We start from the raw sequence: 13694 nt of genomic DNA, 5'->3' as shown, positions 1-13694 counted from the left end.
CAGTCGGGACACAGATTTAAAGTTTTGGGTAAAACCTGGATTGAACTATATAAGATCCTGAGGGGTCTTGACAGGGTGGATGTGTTGACCTTGGGTAGGGCGCTCTTTCCAGGAGCCGGTGCAGACTCGATGGGCCAAATGGCCTCCTTCTACACTGTAAATTCTATGATAATCTATGATGTGGAGAAGATGTTTCCGCTTGTGGGAGAATCTGGAACGAGGGCATCACTGTTGCAAAATAAGGGGTCTCCCATTTCCGATGGAGATGAGGATTTTTTATTCTCTTGAGGGTTGTAAGACTTTGGAACTCATGTTCTTAAAAGGCAGTGGAAGCAGAGACCTTGAATATTTTTAAGGCAGAGCTGGATAGATTCTTGATGAGCAAGGGGGTGAAAGGTCATCAGGGGTAGGCAGGAATGTGGAGTTGGGGTGGAATGAGATCAGCCGCAATCTTACTAAATGCTGAGCAGGCTCGCGGGGCCGAAAATAGACACTATGAATGATTTCACACAGACATAGGAGACTGTTAAATAGGTTAAGAGCCCATGGTGTTAAGGGCAAGATGCTGGCATGGATAGAGGATTGTCTGACTGGCAGAAGGCAGAGAGTGGGGATAAAGGGGTCTTTTTCAGGATGGCAGCCGGTGACTAGTGGTGTCCCTCAGGGGTCGGTGCTGGGACCACAACATTTTACAATATACATTAATGATCTGGAAGAAGGAACTGAAGGCACTGTTGCTAAGTTTGCACATGATACAAAGATCTGTAGAGGGGCAGGTAGTATTGAGGAAGCAGGCAGGCTGCAGAAGGACTTCAACAGGCTAGGAGAGTGGGTAAAGAAGTGGCAGATGGAATACAATGTGGAGAAGTGTGAGGTTATGCACTTTGGAAGGAAAAATGGAGGCATTGACTATTTTCTAAATGGAAAGATGCTTCGGAAATCAGAAGCACAACGGGACTTGGGAGTCCTTGTTCAAGATTCTCTTCAGGTTAACGTGCAGGTTCAGTCGGCAGTTAGGAAGGCAAATGCAATGTTAGCATTCATGTCGAGAGGACTAGAATACAAGACCAGGGATGTACTTTTGAGGTTATATAAGGCTCTGGTCAGACCCCATTTGGAGTATTGTGAGCTATTTTGTGCCCCGTATCCAAGGAAGGATGTGCTGGCCTTGGAAAGGGACTAAAGGAGGTTCACAAGTATGATCCCTGGCATGAAGAGCTTGTCTATGAGGAATGGTTGAGGACTCTAGGTCTGCACTCGTTGGAGTTTCGAAGGATGGGGAGGGGGGGGGGAATCTTATTGAAACTTACACGATACTGCGAGGCCTGGGTAGAGTGGACAAGGAGAGGATGTTTCCACTTGCAGGAAAAACTAGAAGCAGAGGACACCATCTCAGACTAAAGGGACGATCCTTTAAAACAGAGATGAGGAGGAATTTCTTCAGCCAGAGGGTGGTGAATCTGTGGAACTCTTTGCTGCAGAAGGCTGTGGGGGCCAAATCACTGAATGTCTTTAAGACAGAGATAGATAGGTTCTTGCTTAATAAGGGGATCAGTAGTTATGGGGAAAAGGCAGGAGAATAGGGATGAGCAACATATCAGCCATGATTGAATGGCGGAGCAGACCCGATGGGCCGAGTGGCCTAATTCTGTTCCTATGTCTTATGGTCTAATTTGAGGGAAATAAACCTGCGAGGATACAGGGAAAGAGCAGGATAATGGGATTGACTGGATTGCTCCAGAAAGCTAGCATGGACTCAAAGGGCCGAATGCCCTTCTCTGTCTCTTTTGTGTAATCTAGTTTTGTAATTTAACTCCGGGGGTTCAGATATCACTCGGGTAAATCTATGCTACACTCCCTCTGAGGCCATTCTATCCTTCCTCAGGTTTGTTGCCCAGAACGGAACACAGTTCTCCAGGTTTGGTCTAACCAGGGTTTGTGAATCTCGGGGCTTTTCCAGTCACACTGAGACCTGAAATCTTCCCTCACAGACAGAACAGACAAACCTTTTACCTTCCACACCCAGATGCTGCTGATATTCAGGTTCTGATTAATCGAGTGACTCTGTCAGATCGCAATGTGACGTTTGGTTTGCGTTTCCCGTCTGTTAAACGTCCTCTTCCAGTATCCTTAAATTTACAGAAACCTCACTGTCAGTTTAGGATAGAAAGTCACAATATTCTCTCCTCGCCAACTTTGATTAAATGTATTCCTGGAGGTTTGATCACATGACCTGCCCCCATCCTCCAGCCATTAATCGGTCAACACATCCATCCTTGTGACACACTGCCTTCCTCGGTCAATTGGGAAGCAAAATGACTCATTACCTCACAGGACAGTTACTGTCCTAATGATTTTCCAGACACCCAGGGATGAACCTCACCAACGCAGGGAGTGGAGTTGGTGTGAACTCGGGGAGAGGAGCTTCGGAACAGTAAGTATAAATAACTTATCTCGGGAATTCACGGCCTAGTCGTCAAGGAGTGGAGTTGGTGCGAATGCGGGGAGGATGAGCTTTGGAACAGTCAGTATAAATAACTTACCTGTTGGGTATCGGGAACTGGGAATAAAAACCGAAACGTGACATCAGAGTAAAGCTGATTGGCTGGTTGGGAATCGGTTCCGAAATTTGAAAAACTGGAGTAATTAACTAATTAGGGGAGTAACGAGGAGATTAGTAACAAGGAGATTAGTAACTAGGAGATTAGTAACTAGGGGATTGCTGTTTGTATCTATATCAGCGATTTCGATGAGAATGTACAAGGCATACAAAAGAACAAAGAAATGTACAGCACAGGAACAGGCCCTTCGGCCCTCCAAGCCCGTGTCGACCATGCTGCCAGACTAAACTACAATCTTCTACACTTCCTGGGTCCGTATCCCTCTATTCCCATCCTATTCATGTATTTGTCAAGATGCCCCTTAAATGTCACTATCGTCCCTGCTTCCACCACCTCCTCCGGTAGCGAGTTACAGGCACCCACTACCCTCTGCGTAAAATACTTGCCTCTTACATCTACTCTAGACCTTGCCCCTCTCACCTTAAACCTATGCCCCCTAGTAATTGACCCCTCTACTCTGGGGAAAAGCCTCTTGACTATCCACTCTGTCTATGCCCCTCATAATTTTGTAGACCTCTATCAGGTCGCCCCTTAACCTCCGTCGTTCCAGTGAGAACAAACCGAGTTTATTCATCTGCTCCTCATAGCTAATGCCCTCCATACCAGGCAACATTCTGGTAAATCTCTTCTGCACCCTCTCTAAAGCCTCCACATCCTTCTGGTAGTGTGGCGACCAGAATTGAACACTATACTCCAAGTGTTGCCTAACTAAAGGTTCTATACAGCTGCAACATGACTTGCCAATTCTTATACTCAATGCCCCGGCCAATGAAGGCAAGCATGCCGTATGCCTTCTTGACTACCTTCTCCACCTGTGTTGCCCCTTTCAGTGACCTGTGGACCTGTACACCTAGATCTCTCTGACTTTCAATACTCTTGAGGGTTCTACCATTCACTGTATATTCCCTACCTGCATTAGACCTTCCAAAATGCATTACCTCACATTTGTCCGGATTAAACTCCATCTGCCATCTCTCCGCCCAAGTCTCCAAACAATCTAAATCCTGCTGTATCCTCTGACAGTCCTCATCGCTATCCGCAATTCCACCAACCTTTGTGTCGTCTGCAAACTTACTAATCAGACCAGTTACATTTTCTTCCAAATCATTTATATATACTACAAAGAGCAAAGGTCCCAGCACTGATCCCTGCGGAACACCACTGGTCACAGCCCTCCAATTAGAAAAGCATCCTTCCATTGCTACTCTCTGCCTTCTATGATCTAGCCAGTTCTGTATCCACCTTGCGAGCTCACCCCTGATCCCGTGTGACTTCACCTTTTGTACTAGTCTGCCATGAGGGACCTTGTCAAAGGCCTTACTGAAGTCCATGTGGACAACATCCACTGCCCTACCTGCATCAATCATCTTTGTGACCTCCTCGAAAAACTCAATCAAGTTAGTGAGACACGACCTCCACTTCACAAAACCGTGCTGCCTCTCACTAATACGTCCATTTGCTTCCAAATAGGAGTAGATCCTGTCTCGAAGAATTCTCTCCAGTAATTTCCCTACCACTGAAGTAAGACTCACCGGCCTGTAGTTCCCTGGATTATCCTTGCTACCCTTCTTAAACAGAGGAACAACGTTGGCTATTCTCCAGTCCTCCGGGACATCACCTTAAGACAGTGAGGATCCAAAAATTTCTGTCAAGGCCTCAGCAATTTCCTCTCTAGCCTCCTTCAGTATTCTGGGGTAGATCCCATCAGGCCCCGGGGACTTATCTACCTTAATATTTTTTAAGACGCCCAACATCTCGTCTTTTTGGATCTCAATGTGACCCAGGCTATCTACACACCCTTCTCCAGACTCAACATCTACCAATTCCTTCTCTTTGGTGAATACTGATGCAAAGTATTCATTTAGTACCTCGCCCATTTCCTCTGGCTCCACACATAGATTCCCTTGCCTATCCTTCAGTGGGCCAACCCTTTCCCTGGCTACCCTCTTGCTTTTTACGTACGTGTAAAAAGCCTTGGGATTTTCCTTAACCCTATTTGCCAATGACTTTTCATGACCCCTTCTAGCCCTCCTGACTCCATGCTTAAGTTCCTTCCTACTTTCCTTATATTCCACAGCCTTTTAGTCCTGACAAATGCCTCCTTTTTCTTTTTGACGAGGCGTACAATATCTCTCGTTATCCAAGGTTCCCGAAAATTGCCGTATTTATCCTTCTTCCTTGCAGGAACATGCCGGTCCTGAATTCCTTTCAACTGACACTTGAAAGCCTCCCACATGTCAGATGTTGATTTGCCCTCAAACATCCGCCCCCAATCTAGGTTCTTCAGTTCCCGCCTAATATTGTTATAATTAGCCTTCCCCCAATTTAGCACATTCACCCGAGGACCACTCTTATCCTTGTCCACCAGCACTTTAAAACTTACTGAATTGTGGTCACTGTTCCCGAAATGCTCCCCTACTGAAACTTCTACCACCTGGCCGGGCTCATTCCCCAATACCAGGTCCAGTACCACCCCTTCCCTAGTTGGAGTGTCTACATATTGTTTTAAGAAGCCCTCCTGGATGCTCCTTACAAACTCTGCCCCGTCTAAGCCCCTGGCACGAAGTGAGTCCCAGTCAATATTGGGGAAGTTGAAGTCTCCCATCACCACAACCCTGTTGTTTTTACTCTTTTCCAAAATCTGTCTACCTATCTGCTCCTCTATCTCCCGCTGGCTGTTGGGAGGCGTGTAGTAAACCCCCAACATTGTGACTGCACCCTTCTTATTCCTGATCTCTACCCATATAGCCTCACTGCCCTCTGAGGTGTCCTCCCGTAGTACAGCTGTGATGTCCTCCCTAACCAGTAGTGCAACTCCGCCACCCCTTTTACATCCCCCTCTATCCCGCCTGAAACATCTAAATCCTGGAACGTCTAGCTGCCAATCCTGCCCTTCCCTCAACCAGGTCTCTGTAATGGCAACAACATCATAGTTCCAAGTACTAATCCAAGCTCTAAGTTCATCTGCCTCACCCGTAATACTTCTTGCATTAAAACATATGCACTTCAGGCCACCAGACCCGCTGTGTTCAGCAACTTCTCCCTGTCTGCTCTGCCTCAGAGCCACATTGTCCCTATTCCCTAGTTCTCCCTCAATGCTCTCACCTTCTGACCTATTGCTCCCATGCCCACCCCCCTGCCATACTAGTTTAAACCCTCCCGTGTGACACTAGCAAACCTCGCGGCCAGGATATTTATGCCTCTCCAGTTTAGATGCAACCCGTCCTTCTTATATAGGTCACACCTGCCCCGGAAGAGCTCCCAGTGCTCCAGATAACGGAAACCCTCCCTCCTACACCAGTTGTTTAGCCACGTGTTTAGCTGCTCGATCTTCCTATTTCTAGCCTCACTGGCACGTGGTACAGGGAGTAATCCCGAGATTACAACCCGAGAGGTCCTGTCTTTTAACTTTCTGCCTAGCTCCCTGAACTCCTGCTGCAGGACCTCATGCCCCTTCCTGCCTATGTCGTTAGTACCAATATGTACAATGACCTCTGCCTGTTTGCCCTCCCCCTTCAGGATGCCCTCTACCTGTTCGGAGACATCCTGGACCCTGGCACCAGGGAGGCAACATACCATCCTGGAGTCTCCTTCACGTCCACAGAAGCACCTATCTGTGCCCCTGACTATAGAGTCCCCTATTACTATTGCTCTTCTGCGCTTTGACCCTGCCTTCTGAACATCAGAGCCGGCCTTGATGCCACTGCTCTGGCTGCTGCTGTTTTCCCCTGATAGGCTATTCCCCCCCCCCCCCGACAGTATCCAAAGGGGTATACCTGTTCGAGAGGGGGACAACCACAGGGGATTCCTGCCTGACTGCATGATCAGTAAGTTTGCAGATGACACTAAAATAGGTGGTATTGTCGGCAGTGAGGAAGGTTATCAAAAATTGCAGCAGGCTCTTGATCAACTAGGGAAGTGGGCCGAGAAATGGCAAATTGAGTTCAGTGCAGATAAGTGTGAGGAGTTGCATTTCAGAAAGTCAAATCAAGGTCGGACTTTCACAGTGAATGGTCGGGCCTTAGGGTGTATCATGGAACAGAGGGATCTTGCAGTTCAGGTGCACGGTTCTCTAAAGGTGGAGTCACAGGTAGATAGGGCAGCACGATAGCATATGGTTAGCACAGTTGCTTCACAGCTCCAGGATCCCAGGTTCGATTCCCCGCTGGGTCACTGTCTGTGCGGAGTCTGCACATTCTCCCTGTGTCTGCGTGTGTTCTCTGGTTTCCTCCTTCAGTCTAAAGATGTGCGGGTCGACTGGCCATGCTAAATTGCCCTTAGTGTCCCCAAAAAAAGGTTAAGTGGGGGTTACTGGGTTACGGAGATAGGGTAGATAAGTGGGCTTGAGTAGGGTGCTCTTTGTAAGGGCCGGTGCAGACTCGATGGGCCGAATAGCCTCCTTCTGCACTGTAAATTCTCTGAAGAATGCGTTTGGCATGTGATCAGTCAGGGCACTGAGTATAGAAGTTGGGAAGTTATGTTGCAGTTGTCCAGGACGTTGGTGAGGCCGCACCTGGAGTATTGTGTTCAGTTTTGGTTGCTTTGCGGTCGGAAAGATGTTATTAAACTGGAGAGAGTGCAGAAGAGATTTACAAGGATGTTGCCAGGACTCAAGGGACTGAGTTCTAGGGAGAGATTGGACAGGCCAGGACCTTTTTCTTTGGAGCGTAGGAGACTGAGGGGTGATCTTATCGAGGTGTATAAGATCATGAGAGGCATGGATAGGGTGAATGCACTCGCTCTTTTTCTCAGGGTTGGGGAATCGAGGACCAGAGGGCATCGGTTTAAGTTAAGAGGGGAAAGAATTAATGGGAATCTGAGGAGCAACGGTTTTACACCGAGGATAGTACGGAATGAGCTGCCGGAGGAAATGGTTGAGGCAGGGACATTGACAACATTGAAAAGCATTTGGACAGATACATGGATAGGAAAGGTTCAGAGGGATATGGGCCAAACACAGGCAAATGGGATTGGCTTAGATGAGCTTTTTGGTTGGCATGGACCAGTTTGGGCCGAAGGGCCGGTCTCCATGCTGTAGATTCTATGAACCCCAAGTCTCTTTGGACACCCACTGTACTTAACCTCTTTCCATTTAGAAAGTACTCAGTTCGATCCATTTTTGGTTCAGAACACATGTTTACAGTGCCACAGTCTTGCCCATTCACCTAGTCTGTCAATATCTTCTTGCAATTTTATGCTATCATGTATGCTGTCTGAGATGCCACCAAACTTTCATCAGCAACAGTGCAGAAGAGGCCCTTCGGTCCATCGAGTTTGCACCGACACATGATAAACCTGACCCACCTACCTAATCCCATTTGTCAGCACTTAGCTCATCGCCTTCAATGTTATGACGTGCCCGTCTTCATCCAGGTACTTTTTTAGAGGATGTGAGGCAACCCATCTCTACCACCCTCCTAGGCAGTGCATTCCAGACCGTCACCGCCCTCTGCATAAAAATATTTTTCTTCAGTACATGTGTCAATAAATCTAATCCCCACTCTCTGCTGTCTGTTGGTTAGCCAATCCTCTATCCAAGCTAATATATTATCTCTCAACCCCCTGGGATTTTACCTTATTACCTTTTGTGTGACACCTTGTCAAATGTATTTTGGAAATCCAAATACATCTACAGGACCCCATTATCCACTTAGCCATCTTCCAAGATACATCTTCCAAGAACTGCAAGAAATGAGTCAATCACGATTTACCCTTCACAAAACCACGCTGACTCTGATGGTTTGACTTTCCAAATGTCTAGTTATTACTTCCTCAAAAATGGATTCCAACAGTTTCCCAACAACAGGTTTTAAACTAACTAGTTTCCTACTTTCTGCCTTTTTGACCTAATCCAGCGACATTGGAGATTTTCTCAGTGGAGCCTCAGTCACAATCACGGAAACTAACTTTAAATTCCAGATTTTATTAATTTAATGGATTGGAGCCCATGTCCCCTGAACATTTTCCTGTCTCTCTGCGTGACTAATGCAGTGACATTGTCACTGGGTCAGTGTCACCCCCCCACCCCCCTGGGCTCTGTGAGGTTGTTTGTGGAGAGAAGCCGGAAGCGGCGGATAGTGAGAGTGGAGAATATTCATTGTTTCACACAGAACATACAGTGCAGAAGGGGGCCATTTGGCCCATCGAGACTGCACCGACCCACTCAAGCCCTCACTTCCACCCTATCTCCGTAACCCCTCCTAACCTTTTTGGTCACGAAGGGCAATTTATCATGGCCAATCCACCTCACCTGCACGTCTTTGGACTGTGGGAGGAAACCCACGCAGACACGGGGAGAACGTGCAGATTCCCCGCAGACAGTGACCCAACCGGGAATCGACCCTGGCACTGTGAAGCCACAGTGCTATCCAATGACTTGCGCTACCGTACTGCACATTCGGTTCTGGGGCCCTGGGGTTTGTAAACCCCGCCCCCAACACTGACCTCTCACCTGACACCTCACAACGCCCGGGCAATGATTGACGGCATTGCGCGACCAGTAGGAGAAGAGTGGGCGGGTCCGGCAGACCAGGCGGGAGTGATTGGTCCTCCAGTCGGAGTGAATGTGGCAGGACTGGCCGAGTGAAGCATGCGCAGTGTGATTAATGGCGATGCAGAAAAGGATCTTTCTCGGATGCACAACTCATGAAGGTGGGAATGGCAGGACGGAGGGAGAGCTGGATCATGCGGGTCGTTAGGCACGCTTCGTAAACATGTTATATAAACCGAAAATCCGGAAAAATAAACCACCGGTACCTGGGGATCTGAGCGGGGCCTGGAGCTTTCTCACAGACAGGACTATGCCGTCGCCATCTTTATTTGGTACTGGGGCTGTGCACATGCGCCGTCTCAAATTGGGTTCCTCGCAGCAGTGCACATGCGCTCTCGGCACCTTATTTGGATCACTGGCAGCTCACTGCGCACGCGCACCCACCATCTTTATTGAGGCACGAGCAGCAGAGCGCAGGCTCAGTCGCCATCATTGTTGGGGGCAACATTTTTGAAATGTGTCTTCATGACAGAATGTCCAGCAAACTGCTTCACTCTGAGTTACAAATTCCTATTTAGGGGGCAGAATATTTGTCCAGGGCAGTGACAATAATTCGAATTTATATTGTGACTTGAACAGAATAAAACGTTTTCGACTTTCAGAGAAACGTTACAAAATAACAATTGACACTGAGCCACATGAGGAGATATTAGATTTTCTTTTTAAAATGTTTTTATTCAAGGTTTTTCAATAATTTTTACAAAACACTCGAAAAAGGAAAATAATACAAAGAAAACGTGGCAATATGCCAACAAAACAAAACAACTTAACCCTCTAAACGACTAATAATTTAACACCCATCTCAAAGGAGAATGGGGCATACGCCCCTTACAAAAAGGCGCAAGATGAAGAGGAATTGACCCTTCCAGGGTGTCAGCCCACAGGCCCTCATCCAGCTCCTCGTCTAGCTCCTCCTCCCACTTGCCCTTCAGCTCCTCCGCCGAGGCTTCCTCCACCTCCTGCAGCTCCTGGTATATCGCCGAGACCTTACCCTCTTTGACCCACACGCCCGAAATCACCCTGTCCTGTATCCTTCGGGTAGGCAGCAGCGGGAATTCCCCTACCTGCTTTCTCACGACCGCCCGAACCTGCATATACCTAAAGGCATTTCCCGGAGATAACCTAAATTTCTCCTCCAGCGCCCTCAGACTGGCAAAAGTCACATCGATGAATAAATCCCCCATCCTTTTAATTCCCGCCCGGTGCCAGTTTAGGAACTCACCATCTATCCTACCTGGAACAAACCTATGGTTGTCCCGTATCGGAACCCAGACTTAGGCCTCTACATCCCTCTTATGCCATCTCCACTGCCCCCCAAATCCTCAATGTCACTGCCACCACCGGGCTCGTGGTATTCGGCGTCGACGGGAGCGGTGCCGTCACCAGTGCCCCCAGGCTAGTACCTATACAGGATGCCTCCTCTAACCTTTTCCATGCCGCCCCCTCTCCCTCCATTACCCACTTCTGAATCATAGACACATTCGCTGCCCAGTAATAGCTGCACAGGTTCGGCAACGCCAACCCCCCCCCCCCTCAAACTGCGCTCCAAGAACACCCTCTTAACCCTCGGGGTCTTATTTGCCCACACAAATCCCATAATGCTCCTGTTTACCCGCTTAAAGAAGCCCTTGGGGATGAGAATGGGCAGGCATTGAAAGACGAATTGGAACCTGGGGAGGACCGTCATCCTAACGGATTGCACCCTACCCGCCAGGGAGAGTGGCAACATGTCCCACCTCCTGAAGTGCTCCTCCATCTGGTCCACCAGCCGTGCCAGATTGAGCTTATGCAAGACCCCCCAACTCTTAGCCACCTGGATACCCAAATACCGAAAACTCCTCACCACCATCTTGAGCAGTAGCTCCTCCAACGTCCTTTCCTGGCCCCTCGCATGCACCACAAACAGCTCACTCTTCCCCACGTTGAGCTTATATCCCGAGAAGTCTCCAAACTCCCGAAGGGTCTACATGACCTCCTCCATCCCCTCCAGCGGATCCGCAATGTACAGAAGCAGGTCATCTGCGTATAGTGAGACATGGTGCTCCTCCCCCACCCCCCCCCCCACCCCCAGACCAAACCCCTCCAGTTTCTGGACTCCCTCAACGCCATAGCCAGCGGCTCAATCACCAGGACAAAGGGCACCGCTGCCTCGTTCCATGGTACAACCTAAAATACCCTGACCGCAGCCGGTTCGTCGATACAGTTGCCACCGGTGGACTTCCGGGTGCGGCGATGACCAGCTGAGTCGCACGTTTCGGCAGCTCCCGGTGAAACGGACTTTTGGGCTCTTGATAGGAGCCCCAACGGCAATTTTGACGGCTAAAAACACTGTGCGGTAAACCAGAAGGGAATCCCCCCTGGATATGGATGAAAAAAGGAGAAAGTGGCCGGATTGCAGTGGATCCTTTAGAACAGCAGCAAGGAAGGCAAGCAAAAACCAAGATGGCGTCGGAAGGTGGCAGTTTAACATGGGGCCCTGAACAACAAGAGTTCTTGAAATGCTGTGTGGAAGAGCTCAAAAAGGAAATGAAGAAAGAGCTGTTGGCCCTGATACTACAGGCGATCGAAGGGCTAAAGGAGGAACAAAAGACCCAGGAGCGGGAGCTTCGGGTCGTGAAGGCAAAGGCAGCCGAGAATGAGGACGACATACAGGGCCTGGTGGTGAAGACGGAGATGCATGAGGCACATCAGAAACGATGTGTGGAAAGGTTGGAGGCACTGGAGAACAATGCAAGGAGGAACAACCTGAGGATTCTTGGTCTTCCTGAAGGTGTGGAGGGAGCGGACGTCGGGGCATATGTGAGCACGATGCTGCACTCGTTAATGGGAGCGGAGGCCCCGGCGGGTCCGTTGGAGGTGGAGGGAGTATACCGAGTGATGGCGCGAGGACCGAGAGCAGGAGAAATTCCCAGAGCCATAGTGGTGAGATTTCTCCGTTTTAAGGATAAAGAAATGGTCCTTAGATGGGCAAAGAAAACTCGGAGCAGTAAATGGGAGAACGCGGTGATCCGCGTTTATCAAGACTGGAGTGCGGAGGTGGCGAGAAGGAGGGTGAGCTTTAATCGGGCCAAGGCGGTGCTTCATAAAAAGAAGATAAAATTTGGAATGCTGCAACCGGCAAGACTCTGGGTCACATATCGAGGGAGGCACCACTACTTTGAGACGGCGGATGAAGCGTGGACTGTTATTGTGGAAGAAAAACTGGAATGAGCGGGTTATTAAAAAGAACGTTTGAACAAAGTGGTGGGGCGAATGTGGGGGGCGAAGAGGGGGGTTAAAAAGGGGGGAAAGAGGAGTTTTATGTACTAACCCTGCGATGTGGTAACTTTTCTCTCTTCCACAGGTGGTGATGGGGGGAGGAGGGGAGGTGGAGGAGATGGGGCATTGGCCATTGGGGGCGGGGCCAAGGGAGAAGCGCGGGCTTGGTTCCCGCGCTATGATAATCATGGTGGGAATAGAGAAGCAGGAAGGAGGGGGCGTCGCACGGTGCGAGCCGAGGTCACGGGGGGAAGCCGAGGTCGGCCAGAGTTTGCTGACTTCTGGGAGCAACATGGGGGGAGTAATTACTCTAGCGGGGGGGGGGGTGGGAGGGGGGAATTACTGGGTTGCTGCTGCTGGGGAGAGGGGGGAGCTGGTATGGGAGGGGATGGGCGGGGGGGCACCGCCTGGGGGAGATACAGCTGCGTGGGAACCGGGTGAGGAGCTGGAAAAAGGGGATGGCTAATCGACAAGGGGGGGGGGTAGGAAGCCCCCCAACCCGGCTGATCACGTGGAACGTGAGAGGGCTGAACGGGCCGATAAAGAGGGCACGGGTACTCGCACACCTTAAGAAACTTAAGGCAGATGTGGTTATGTTACAGGAAACGCACCTGAAACTGATAGACCAGGTTAGGCTACGCAAAGGATGGGTGGGGCAGGTGTTCCATTCGGGGCTAGATGCGAAAAACAGGGGGGTGGCTATATTAGTGGGGAAGCGGGTAATGTTCGAGGCAAAGACTATAGTGGCGGATAACGGGGGCAGATACGTGATGGTGAGTGGCAAACTACAGGGGGAGACGGTGGTTTTGGTAAACGTATATGCCCCGAACTGGGATGATGCCAATTTTATGAGGCGGATGCTAGGACGCATTCCGGACCGAGAGATGGGAAAGCTGATAATGGGGGGAGATTTTAATACGGTGTTGGAACCAGGGCTGGATAGGTCGAAGTCCAGGACTGGAAGGAGGCCTGCAGCAGCCAAGGTACTTAAAGATTTTATGGAGCTGATGGGAGGTGTAGACCCGTGGAGATTTAGCAGACCTAGGAGTAAGGAGTTCTCGTTTTTCTCCTATGTCCATAAAGTCTACTCGCGAATAGACTTTTTTGTGCTGGGAAGGGCGTTGATCCCGAAGGTGAGGGGAACGGAGTATACGGCTATAGCCATTTCGGATCACGCTCCACACTGGGTGGACTTGGAGATAGGGGAGCAAACAGGAGGGCGCCCACCCTGGAGAATGGACATGGGACTAATGGCAGATGAGGGG

At 49.6% G+C, this 13694-nt stretch overlaps 2 protein-coding genes across 6 annotated transcripts in view; one reads left to right on the top strand and one right to left on the bottom strand.

The window, feature by feature from the left end:
• LOC140418341 (uncharacterized) overlaps positions 1-9447 on the bottom strand; it is a 397355-nt gene extending 387908 nt beyond the window's left edge. For 2 of the 5 annotated variants that reach the window (XR_011944953.1, XM_072501795.1), the window contains exons 1-2: positions 9378-9447; positions 2014-2129 (exon numbers count right to left, since the gene is read on the bottom strand). The gene's annotated coding sequence lies outside the window, so the exon portion shown is untranslated. Of the gene's footprint in view, positions 1-2006; positions 2130-7929; positions 8071-9377 lie in introns of all 5 variants that reach the window. The other 3 variants (XM_072501796.1, XM_072501797.1, XM_072501800.1) reach the window with 3 other exon arrangements.
• LOC140418347 (uncharacterized) overlaps positions 1-13694 on the top strand; it is an 86101-nt gene that overhangs the window by 44709 nt on the left and 27698 nt on the right. The gene's annotated exons all lie outside the window — the stretch shown is intronic.

Source organism: Scyliorhinus torazame, chromosome 5, assembly GCF_047496885.1.
Source record: "Scyliorhinus torazame isolate Kashiwa2021f chromosome 5, sScyTor2.1, whole genome shotgun sequence".
Taxonomy (NCBI): Eukaryota; Metazoa; Chordata; class Chondrichthyes; order Carcharhiniformes; family Scyliorhinidae; genus Scyliorhinus; species Scyliorhinus torazame.
This window is presented reverse-complemented; position numbering and strand designations above follow the sequence as displayed.